We start from the raw sequence: 12620 nt of genomic DNA on the forward strand, positions 1-12620 counted from the left end.
CAAAAGAAGTTTTACATTTTCTAGCCGATTCCCCATCGGAAACTGTTTGGAACGTTTTGGAACAAAACAGGATACTATCGACAGTGTCATCGTTAATATATGTATGCCAGGGGTAACTATTCCGCACGAGGGACAGTATTTTCTTGTCGATGCTCACTTCAAAAGCTCATTCATGCGTTCAAACCGTTCAGCTAGACACTCCTCTGTTCCAACGTACGCTTCCATTCACATACCCCACAAAAGGCCGGTGTAAGATTTATCTTGTGCACACTTCCGTCATCAGGGTTGAGATTGAGCATTTCATGGGCAGAGGAAAAGGTGTTCTAATAATTTCTATGTAGCTATAGATCCGTTGGAAGGTTGAATTGATCTAATCCTGCTTGCGGGCGATAAATGATTAAAATATAACCCTCAGTGAAGGTTGCAAACTGGGGGGATGATTATACTTCCCGTTGATCAATATGACAGGAAAATTATTTATGAAGTGCTTTTTCTTAATATATATGTCCTTTTCAATGCTTACCGTTATCAGTCACCACACAACCAAATACACCATCTACTTGCAGAATTAATTGAGGTTATTCGAAGAAGGTCAGTGTCCAGTGCTAAATGCAAACCAAACTGTTGACAACGGACTTCGATTCTTCATTTTGTCATATTCCTTCATCGAGAGTGTGTTATGCCTGAAATATTTCATACCTAGTAAAAATATTTGTTCACAATGACCCCTTTTTCATAATAGGATGACTCGTTTTTATGTTTTCCAGCACACTGCTCCGCTGGTCTGGTTCACTGACTCGATATGCCAATGCTGTTGTTTATAGCGATCCATTCATTCATACCTAACCTATTGCCATCGTTCGCAAACGATTTTCGCTCCGTCGATGACGTGTTTGTGTATGCAGGAGACTGGTGGTCCCTCGGAGGTATATAATCCCCGCCCGGCATGGACGACTGGTTCTTTTTACTGTACTTAATTATATTCAAACCCACTTCGGCCACGGCGTCGCAGGTCGGGCGACAGATTTGTCCGCTGGAGACCTGGCTGGCTCGGTTGTGGTCCATAAGCGAGTGTCACCGGACACGTCTCAGTCAGTCAACTGGGGGAATTGGGAGCGTTCGGACCGACTGGTCCAGCAGCGGTGCTTATCGCGCGCGCTTTGTCGTGAGCAGTTCCAGCGTAGGATGGATTGAATGTGAGTGCAACTGGTGTCTGCCGTGGGTGGACGTGATTTTTAGTGCACTATTAAAAAATAAACGAAGAAAACAAATACGTTCTGAGTGTTGTTTAATAAGAGGTGGAGCCGTAGATGGATTTTACAGTGCACTTCCCAAAACGTTTGAAAACGGATAACTCGTTATTGTGCTTCAGAGGTCCTCTCAGGTCAATGGCTTGAGGATGAATTAAATTCATGTTTGTTCGTTGCAGTCAGTTGTTGGATTTTGCTGTGTCTTCTCTTAACTCTTAACTCTAGAACGAAACCATCAGTTTTTATCTCATTAGAAAAGTTCAGGAGTTACGCGATATAAAGACAGAATAGAAAACGTAAAAATACTGACACAAACTGCTTAAAATCGTTGTGTTTGCTGTGAAAAGTTTGGCTGTAATATTACACAGGAATTCCTACAAGAAAGTGGTGTTCAACCAGACCCGATCATCAAGCAGTAACAAGTTTATAACAAAAATTTTTTTTCGTAGCAAATGCTGAAATAAGTCTGGTCTCGTTAGTAGTTAAAATATCAAAACTTTCTAACAAGTATCAAAAAGGGAAATAATTTATAGACCTTGAAAGCCCAGAAATTTTTAGAAAATCTTCACTTGAATTGGAAAAAAAGATTATATTTTTTCCCACACAAACTCTCCAGTTCGTAGTAGCATTCTTCAGTTTCTTGAAAAAAAAATCATTTCGATTTGAAGAATAAAACAATTTTATCGGAGATATTTTTTCTCTCGATTATTAGTAACATTTTCATTTTAGGAAGATAAGCAGGATCGTAATCCTTTGAATTTAGTTTCGACATAATACTACTAAACTCTATTGATTAGTTCTTTAAGATATTTGATATCAATATTTTGAAAAGTAGTTGAAATTGTTAGACCGGAATGTATTCTGGTGTATTTTATGTGTTTTTGCCTTTCTCTATAGAAAGGTATTAGAATTGCTGAACAAACCGACTTTCGAACGGAGCCTCGGAGACCCATAGTGTTATATACCATTCGACTCAGTTCGTCGAGATCGGAAAATGTCTGTGAGTGTGTGTGTGTGTGTGTGTGTGTGTGTGTGTGTGTGTGTGTGTGTGTGTGTGTGTGTGTGTGTGTGTGTGTGTGTGTGTGTGTGTGTGTGTGTGTGTGTGTGTGTATGTATGTGTGTGTGTGTGTGTGTGTATTTTCTCAGAGATGGCTGAACCGATTTGAACAAACTTGAGCTCGTTTGAAAGCTACTGTCGGGCCATTGATCAAGTTCGAAGATCAAATGGCTGTGACTTTTGGTTCCGGAGATATGATTGTATAAGTGACGTAACCGACAAAAAGCGTTGTATTTGAACGCGCTCAATTTTCTCAGAGATGGCTGAACCGATTTTAACAAACTTGGGCTCGTTTGAAAGCTACTGTCGGGGCATTGATCAAGTTCAAAGATCAAATGGCTGTGACTTTTGGTTCCGGAGATATGATTGTATAAGTGACGTAACCGACAAAAAGCGTTGTATTTGAACGCGGGCCATTGATCAAGTTCAAAGATCAAATGGCTGTGACTTTTGGTTCCGGAGATATGATTGTATAAGTGACGTAACCGACAAAAAGCGTTGTATTTGAACGCGCTCAAATTTCTCAGAGATGGCTGAACCGATTTTAACAAACTCGGGCTCGTTTGAAAGCTACTGTCGGACCATTGATCAAGTTCGAAGATCAAATGGCTGTGAGTTTTGGTTCCGAAGATATGATTGTATAAGTGACGTAACCGACAAAAAGCGTTGTATTTGAACGCGCTCAATTTTCTCAGAGATGGCTGATCCGATTTTAACAAACTTGGGCTCGTTTGAAAGCTACTGTCGGGCCGTTGATCAGGTTCGAAGATCAAATGGTTGTGACTTTTGGTTCCAGATATATGATGGTATAAGTGACGTAACCGACAAAACACGTTGATTTTTACCGCTCTTATATATATAAGGGTGCCAAAATTTTGGGATCAACTCTATTTTCGTAAAGTTCTAGTGCTCAAAAGTTTGAGCACCTCGAAAAAAGCCTTCATGCAAAATTTGACCTAAATCGGACATGCTTAAGGGGTGCTGCCCGGTGGTAAAGGTTTGACAATTTCCGATCTTGAAAAAGCACCATAGGGGGGAGTACATGAAATTTCCAAAATCGAAAATTTTTTTTGATGCCAGAACTCTTAAAACTGCATAAAACATCGAAATTTAGTGTCATCTCAAAAAAATTTTTTTTTGAAAAAATCAACTTTCTTGGACTTAGAAAATTTTTCATATTTTAGTCCCAAAAAGTCGATTTTTTCAAAAAAATTTTTTTTAGAGATGACACTAAATCTCGACGTTTCATGCAATTCTAAGCCTTTTGGCATCAAAATTTTTTTTTTCGATTTCGAAAATTTCATGTACTCCCCCCTATGGTGATTTTTAAAGATATATGAAAATTCCACTAAGTGAACTAAGAAGGGTTTTTGCCTTTCTCTATAGAAAGGTATAAGAATTGCTGGAAAAACCGACTTTTGAACGGAGCCTCGGAGACCCATAGTGTTATATACCATTCGACTCAGTTCGACGAGATCGGAAAATGTCTGTGTGTATGTGTGTGTGTGTGCACTTTTAGAAGATATTTAAACGCGCTCAATTTTCTCAGAGATGGCTGAACCGATTTTAACAAACTTGGGCTCGTTTGAAAGCTACTGTCGGGCCATTGATCAAGTTCGAAGATCAAATGGCTGTGACTTTTGGTTTCGGAGATATGATTGTATAAGTGACGTAACCGACAAAAGGCGTTGAATTTGAACGCGCTCAATTTTCTCAGAGATGGCTGAACCGATTTTAACAAACTTGGGCTCGTTTGAAAGCTACTGTCGGGCCATTGATCAAGTTCGAAGATCAAATAGTTGTGACTTTTGGTTCCAGATATATGATGGTATAAGTGACGTAACCGACAAAACACATTCATTTGTACCGCTCTTATATATATATATATATATATATATATATATATGGGTACCAAAATTTTAGGATCACCTCTATTTTCGTTAAGTTCTAGTTCTGCATTCTAGTACTCAAAAGTTTAAGCACCCCGAAAAAAGCCTTCATGCCTAAATCGGAGCCTTTGACCTAAATCGGACATGCGTAAGGGGTGCTGCCCGGTTGCAAAGGTTTGACAATTTTCGACCTTGAAAAAGCATCATAGGGGGGAGTACATGAAATTTCCAAAATCGAAATTTTTTTTGATGCCGAAACTCTTAAATTGCATGAAACATCGAAATTTAGTGTCATCTCAAAAAAAAAATTTTTTTGAAAAAATCAACTTTCTGGGACTGTTTTTTTCATATTTTTTCTAAGTCCCAAAAAGTCGACTTTTTCAAAAATTTTTCTTTTCGCGATGACACTAAATCTCGACGTTTCATGCAATTCTAAGCCTTTTGGCATCAAAATTTTTTTTTTGATTTCGAAAATTTCATGTACTCCCCCCTATGGTGATTTTTCAAGATATATGAAAATTCCACTAAGTGGACTAAGAAGGCTTTTTTAGATTAGCATAACTGTTCTCATACAAATAGGCAACGCAAATGTCAAGCACTAGTTTGGAAAAATGATGCTGTCTGTGTGACATAAACACTGAAGCATGCTTTTGTGAACTACTCGAATCAATCTGCATCAATTGTTGTCAAAATTAGTGTCCAAAATTATTTAATAAAAGTATGAAACCTATTTTCATGAGACTGTTATGAAAGAAGAGAAAGGCATTATCACACCACTAGGTGGATTAAGAAGGGTTTTTTTTCATGTTTTCTCAGCCACTCTCTTTGGGTTTAACAACTAACAAAGTATTCCTAAAGAAATTGGAACAACTAGTCATTTAGGGGTTTCTGTACCGCATGGGTAGGGGAAACCGGAGCTAGTCCAGACACAGGGTTTTACCGAACAAATTAAATATCTTTTAAACCAGATGTCAGTATACATAAGTTTTTCTTCGCCCTGGCATCCACAATACATACTCTAAAAAAATTTGAATTTTACAGTTGACCTAATTCCTGATACGATGTAATTCATAAAGACCTAATTTGTCAAATGACGGAAAATTTTATTTGTAATGACTTAATGTTAGAATAGCTTGAATTTTACTGGTTTCGACTGTAACTTGCATTCTGCTAGCAGGTGCGACTGTATGAATTTAAATGTACCTTTTACCAACCAAGCAGATGTATGCTTCTGTGGCTCAGTCGATTAACAGACGTACTTGCTATCCAATGATTCTCGGTTCAAGTCGCGGCGGTTGCCATCAGTATTCTTTTTTTATTTCAACGAATTTCATGCATGGAGTTTTAGACACAATATTAAATGTTCTTCGACGTAAATTTGCGTGAACTGCGACGCTCCATTTATGTGCATCTAATAAAATGTAAAATCTCAGGTTTTTTTTAAGTGTGCACAGTACTTCAAACCTAATACATTTCGAATATCATATTAGTATGTTTATATTTATTAGTTAATCTAAACACTGTTTTTATCAAGCGAGTCGCTTTTATAAATTATATTGATTAAAATGCATTTATTTTGTACATGATCTTATAACTATTTCAGGCTTGTTTGTTCATCACTTTTATTCAATATCATATAGTAGGCTATTGGTTGAACTCATGGAAGAGAAAACAGTCTAACAAAAAATGAAATTTAAATTGGAACTCCAATGGACTTAATGAAATGATAAAGAAGTTTCATGTAAGGAAGGTCACGACAAGCAAGAATGTCGCGAACTGGGACATTGGATAGTCTACCTTAAGGTACGCAAGGAATTTATTAGTTGAGATCTGACATCACGATACTCCACGCATGTCCAAACGACATGATCAATATCGCGATAACTTTCGCCACAAGCACAATGATTAGTCTCAGAAAGTCCAATTCGAAGGGGATGTGGATCTAACGTGTAGTGATTGGACATGAGTCAGGACATCACACGAATGAAGTCCCTACTCACATCCAGTCCCCTGAACCATGCCTTTTTCGATATTTTAGGAATAATTGAGTGCATCCACCGACCCAGAACGTCTTTTTCCCAAGAAGCTTGCCAGCTGGCAAGTGTTCTTTGGCGGGACGCGCTGTAGAATTCATTGGAAGCAATCGGTCTCTCATAAATTTGACCCTCAATAGCACCACGTTTGGCTAAACTATCGGCTCTTTCACGGTTCATTTTTGCAAGCAGCGTTTGAGCGAATGGCTTCAATAGCACTCAGACTATCTGTGAAGAGAAAATAATGGTTTGGAGATAATGTGACGATTACACTCAAACTATAATGAACTGCTGCTAACTCTGCTATATAAACAGATGCAGGTTTTTGAAGCCTAAATGAATCCGAAACATTATTGTTGAATATACAAAACCCAGTAGCCTCTTCTATTCGTGATCCGTCCGTGTAAAATATTTTCTCAGAGTCAATATGCCTGAACTTACATGTAAATATTTTTGGGATTTCCATCGAGCGTAGATGTTCCGGGATTCCATGCACTTCGCGCTGCATTGTTGTGTCGAAAAATAAAGTTGAGTCAGGGACATTTAGGAGGCTGTCACGGATAGGAATATATATTGAAGGGTTGATTTCCTGTGACATATGGTTAAAATATACTGTCATGAATCTTGTTTGAGATTGAAGCTCAACTAGCCTTTCGAAGTTATTAATAACCAGGGGATTCATCACCTCACATCTTATTAGCAGGCGCGTTGAGCGCTCCTAAAAACGATCTTTCAATGAAAGAACTCCCGCCAGAAGACTCATTGTATGTGTCGAATGCATGAAGCCTAAAGCAATTCGCAAACAACGATACTGAATTCGCTACAGTTTGATGATATGAGAGTTTGCAGCGAAACGAAAGCAAACGAATCCATATTCCATCACTGAAAGTATCGTTGTCTGATACAATTTTATTAGATCTTCCGGATGAGCACCCCACCAAGATCCTGTTATTGTTCGAAGAAAATTTACTCTTTGTTGGCATTTTGTTATCAGAAACCTAATGTGTCCTCCCCACGTGCATTTGGAATCAAACCACACCCCAAGGTATTTGAAAGTCAAAACCTGTTGGATCATTCTTCCCATCATATGAAGCTGAAGCTGCGCGGGATCATGCTTTCGTGAAAAGACGACCAGCTCTGTTTTCTCCGCAGAGAATTCGATACCCAGATGAACAGCCCAAACGGACAAGTTATCTAAGGTATCTTGCAGTGGTTTTTGCAGATCAATAGCTTTTGGTCCAGTAACTGAAACTACGCCATCATCTGCCAATTGTCTTAGTGTACATGGGGTTACTAGACAGCTGTCAATGTTATTCACGTAAAAATTATAAAGGAGCGGACTAAGGCATGAGCCTTGCGGTAGACCCATGTAGCTAATTCTGAATGTTGCCAAATCTCCATGTGAAAAATGCATGCGTTTCTCTGACAAAAGGTTGTGCAAATAATTATTTATAACCGCTGGGAGTCCATGTTGGTGGAGCTTGTCTGAAAGAACATCAATGGAAACTGAATCAAATGCTCCTTTAATGTCTAAAAATACAGATGCCATTTGTTGCTTTTGAGCGAAGGTAATTTGGATGTCAGACGAAAGTAATGCAAGGCAATCATTCGTCCCTTTATTTCTACGGAAGTCAAACTGAGTATCTGACAACAAACCGTTCTCTGATGCAGGACAACATCACAATGGGTCTATATGAGTTGTGATTGGAAGCTGGTTTCCCCGGCTTTTGAACAGTGATAACTTTCACTTGCCTCTAGTCAGGTGGAACAATATTTTGCTCAAGAAACTTGTTGAACAATTCCAACAAACGTCTTTTTGCGAGGTCGGGCAGATTCTTCACCAAGTTGAATTTAATTCTGTCCAACCCAGGAGCGTTATTGTTACAAGACATGAGTGCTATGGAAAATTCCATCATTGAAAAGGGGCTGTCAATGGAACCATTATTTGGAAAAGATTCCCTAATAATGCTATGCATAGGAACAGACAAACTCTTGACAAACCTTCGACAAAATGTCTCCAATAGCTACATTTCTTGGCCCGAAGTATTCTCTTGTACTTGGTTTCTAAAGTCAAGAATTTTTCAAAATTCTGAGGAGTCCCTCCTCCTCGTTTTAAAAACGTCTTGAAAGCATTTTGTTTCGCGTTCTAAGCATCTGAGCACTCTTTGTCCCACCAAGGGTTTGGGGGCTTTCTGTTAGACGATGGATCAAGAATTTGGGCTTGTTCTGCGGCCTCCAGAATCGATTAAACGAGGAAGTCATATTCTTCAAGTGGGGGAAACTCTTCCATTGAATTTAAGACACTTGAAATATTACTCTGATATTTAATCCAGTCAATATTTTTTTGTCAAATCATAGGGGATATTAACTGAATTAGAAATGCCTTTGTTACTGCTAATTGAGATGATGATTGGTAAATGATCGCTACCGTGTAAATCAGGAAATACTTTCCAGGTGCAATCTAGTAGAATTGAAGTCGAGCAAAGAGATAAATCTAATGCACTTCTACGTCTTGGGATCCGTGTCATGCTACCCATATTTAGTACCGTCATGCCAAAATTGTCGCAGATATTATATATTAGAGATGATCTGCTATCATTGTAAACGGAACCCCACATCATTCCGTGCGAATTGAAATCTCCTAAAATCAAACGTGGAGCATTTGATTTTCTCATTTGTCTTTATTTTAAACCAATTCCAAATACGATATTAGGACAATTGGAGGATTCGACGAAATTAACCTTACGGTTAAATGGTTTTCGGAAAAATGGTATTCGGTGAAGTGACCCATTCGGCGAAATGATCCTTTCGACGAAATGGCTTTTGGCGAAATAACTCTGACCCATTTTGCCTTGCCACATTTTTAAATTACACTCAGGTCTCTTTGTATTCAGTTTGTATATGGCTTATTAATGCGAATTTTCAGTTAAATCAATCAATCAGCTTTAAATCAATCAGGAAGCATACGAGTTTTGTTAGTTATTAATAATAACGGCATAATGAAAGCTCATAATGCAAAATAAGGATGTTTGAAAATAAATAAACAAATTGTTATTGGTTCTGTTGATTGTCATAACTTATTAACATAAAAATAATAAACCGTAATAAGCAATATTTTATGACGATTGCCTGTACAATGTTGTAGGACTATTGTCCGTCACATTTATTACGACTATTCTAATTAAACTAATAGGTTTGTGCTGACTTTGCAGGAGGACCAGGAAGGTCATTGCACGACTCAATTTGTGAAATGATATTAAAGCTGTCCACTAATTATCTAAACCAATAATGATAGTTTTTGCTTCCTACAACTGTGAAAGTGGCTCTTACCATGCACAACAATGTGTGAAACGTACGCGTTCTCAAGTCGGAAAAGGAAATTTAAACTGCCAACCGCAATCAGCTTATTATCGCTGACGACATCATTATTCGTGGGTCATTAAATTCCTATCCCCGAGAAAAACTCCTGGAAAAATCGTCCCTAACCGCACCGCATAGGACGATTATTCACGTTTTCCCGTTATCGATTTCGTCTTCCCCTAATTCGACAAGAAGTGGCACAAACTACTAGCGAGAAAGCCTTTTTCGGTATGAGCATGTAACTGCGTGTGACTATGTGTGTGTGTGTGTGTGTGTGTTTTTTTTTGTGTGTGCTCGAGTTGCACGTCATAGCATGGGGCGAGCGAAGAGGCGCCTGCCAGCTGGAAAACCGTCTTATGATAGCACTTTGGACGAAAAGTGCTTTTCCGAAAATAGAATGATTTGATTTTCACTATTAATAGAAGGTTCGAGCGGCGCGAAGGTAATTGTGTAGGGTCGGAATGATTGTTATGATTGACGCAAATGAACTCCCAAGTTATTGAAAGTGTTTGATCAATCTAGACAATGACATGGTAGAGGGCATTTCGTTAGAAATCTGGTATAACATTCCTGCCAACTATGCTGGAAATTTATATCAGTACTTGCATCGGTCATCGGTCATCAGTCTATTTGACCTGAATAATATTTGCATGCGTCCGCCATACCAAGAACATACATAAATTAACTAACTCACCCGATCTACTACTCCTTAGATGAGAATTTTTAGCTTAATTAAATCAATTCAATGTGCTCCTATGTTGGCGCAGCTCAAACTCGTATGCAAATATCTGGGAGTGAATCTGCAGAACGGGTTTCTTTGTGTGAAGTTGGGTGGATAGCGAAATGCAATTAGCTATGTGTGGATGATGATGTCGTATAATGAACTCAACCAGCAAATAGCAACAGAGCAAATTTTGGCAGTTCTTATAGAATCTCTTCAAAAATGGCAAATTAGTAATTTAATGAATTATTTTCTGTCACATGATTTACGTAGTACACGGCTACTTGGTAATGAAGCGTTACTCTTAGAAGCCGGCTCTCGCACATTAGAGTCTACACACTTGGATAAAATCGTGTAAAATTTCGGCATTTGGGACCGACTGTGTGGAAGGCTGGATATGTTTAACACAGATTTGAGTCATTCTTGTAAAATTCAGCCGTTTAAATTTCATAATATTTTGCTGCTGTGTAGAATTATTGAAACTTTTTAGAATAGTCATTTCTTTCGATTTATTATGAGGATAGATTTAGATGGGTGCTTAGGTATTAGAATTTTGTAATTGAAATCATTTTAATCAATATTACAATTCAGTACACCACTTAACGCGATATTTTTGCCGGTATTAGAAAATCACTTGCCGAATCGAAATTTTTTTAGCTTATCAGTGGAAACTAAGCTTCTCAAAGTCCATTTTGGTATACGTTTAATCGTTTATTAGACAGTACCCTGAGTAAATGGCGAGAAACTCTCTGTGTAACACTGTGTGAGGTAGATTTTGACCAAATTAATCGATTTCGTATTTTTTTACCCTGATTTAGATGGATTTTCAACAGGGCTGGCCAAATTTACGTCCCTTCATTTATTACAACTTTTTTTTAAAAATTATGTTGAATCCACATATTATATGAACCAAACTTTAGATTTCTACGAAAAAAAAATCGTTAAAATTTTAATTTCTGCTGGTAAAATTTTAAGATTTTTATTTAGAATTGCATTTTTTTTTTATTTGATGAGTTAAATGAGTCCTTCACATACTAGCAAATGAGTTCCGGTCGATTTCAAAAGTCTGAACTGAACTGTATCAACATCGGACTTCCGTCACACCGTATCCCACGTATCAATTTTTATTCGTTTCCGGTATTCCACAAGAATTCGAACTGTTTAGATCAAGCACGATGCATGATGGAGCCGTAATGCATTAGCTCTAACTCAGGCCTACACGCAGAAAAAGAAGATATTGTAAAAATAAGTAAATTCCGGGTAATTCTAACGAACTTTCTTGTTGACATGGTGAAAAAAACAATTCTGACTGTGACTGTGTTACTTCACCATTCATCGCAAGTTCCGGAGTCCTCCAAGGAAGCCATCTGGGGCCGTTCATATTTTTAATATATCTCAACGATTTAAATTTTTCGTTGAAGTGCATGAAGTTACCTTTTGTCAATGATTTTAAGCCTATTCATCTCATCCAGAACCCTGATGACACCGGTTTCTTGCAGTTTCAAGTAAATTAATTCTTAATTGGTTCAACGTTAACAGGATGATGCTAAATGCTTCAAAATATTCCGTAATCTCCTTCTCCTTCAACGATCACCTAAGATTACACTTCTAAGCTACGAAAATCGTTGTAGCCTTATTAATCTCGATTTTCTGTTTGTTCGCCAGGATACCATCAAAGCTGTCAAAAACATTTTGATTAAATTCTTTTCCTGCTAACTTTATTTAATTTTACTGTTTTAGTAGCGTTATAAATATACATGACTAGCGTTAAAGTTTTAGATTAGGATAATGATAACATAAAATTATTGTTATATATCATTTGGATGAATGTAATCTGTTGATACAAAATATGAAAAGGTTCTATGCTTGTTGGAGAAGGAGAATGACAGAATCTCAGCTTCAGTGGGCTTTTCTATTATTCCTATGTAAATAAATAAATAAATAAATTTGATTTAAACAACAATATTCTAGTTCAAGGCAAACATATTTTGTTTGAATCTACGATATTTCGATTTGAAACATCGTTGAAAGGCAACTAATCGTTTTGCCTTTCTTTATAGAAGTGACTTCTGGTTCCGGATATATAATGATATAAATGACGTAACCGACAAAAAGCGTTGATTTTTTATCGCTCCATTTTCTCAAAGTTGGTTTAGCCGATTTTAACACACCTTAGGCTCGTTTGAAAGCTACTATCAGGTTGTTGGTCAAATTCGAGGATCAAATGGCTGAGACTCCTAGTTCCGGAGATATGATGGTATAAGTGACGTAAGCGACAATTCGTGTTGATATTTTACCCATCGATTTTCT

The 12620-nt window shown here is 37.6% G+C and overlaps 1 protein-coding gene across 3 annotated transcripts in view; it reads left to right on the top strand.

Annotated features, from left to right (window-relative positions):
• The window catches only part of LOC131437800 (cAMP-dependent protein kinase type II regulatory subunit), a 277219-nt gene that overhangs the window by 190833 nt on the left and 73766 nt on the right, over window positions 1–12620 (top strand). The window contains exon 1 of one of the 3 annotated variants that reach the window (XM_058607385.1): window positions 1050–1196. The exons of the other annotated variants lie outside the window; for them this stretch is intronic. The gene's annotated coding sequence lies outside the window, so the exon portion shown is untranslated. Of the gene's footprint in view, window positions 1–1049; window positions 1197–12620 lie in introns of those variants that run through there. 3 annotated transcript variants of the gene reach the window in all.

This window comes from Malaya genurostris, chromosome 3 (assembly GCF_030247185.1).
Source record: "Malaya genurostris strain Urasoe2022 chromosome 3, Malgen_1.1, whole genome shotgun sequence".
Lineage (NCBI taxonomy): Eukaryota > Metazoa > Arthropoda > Insecta > Diptera > Culicidae > Malaya > Malaya genurostris.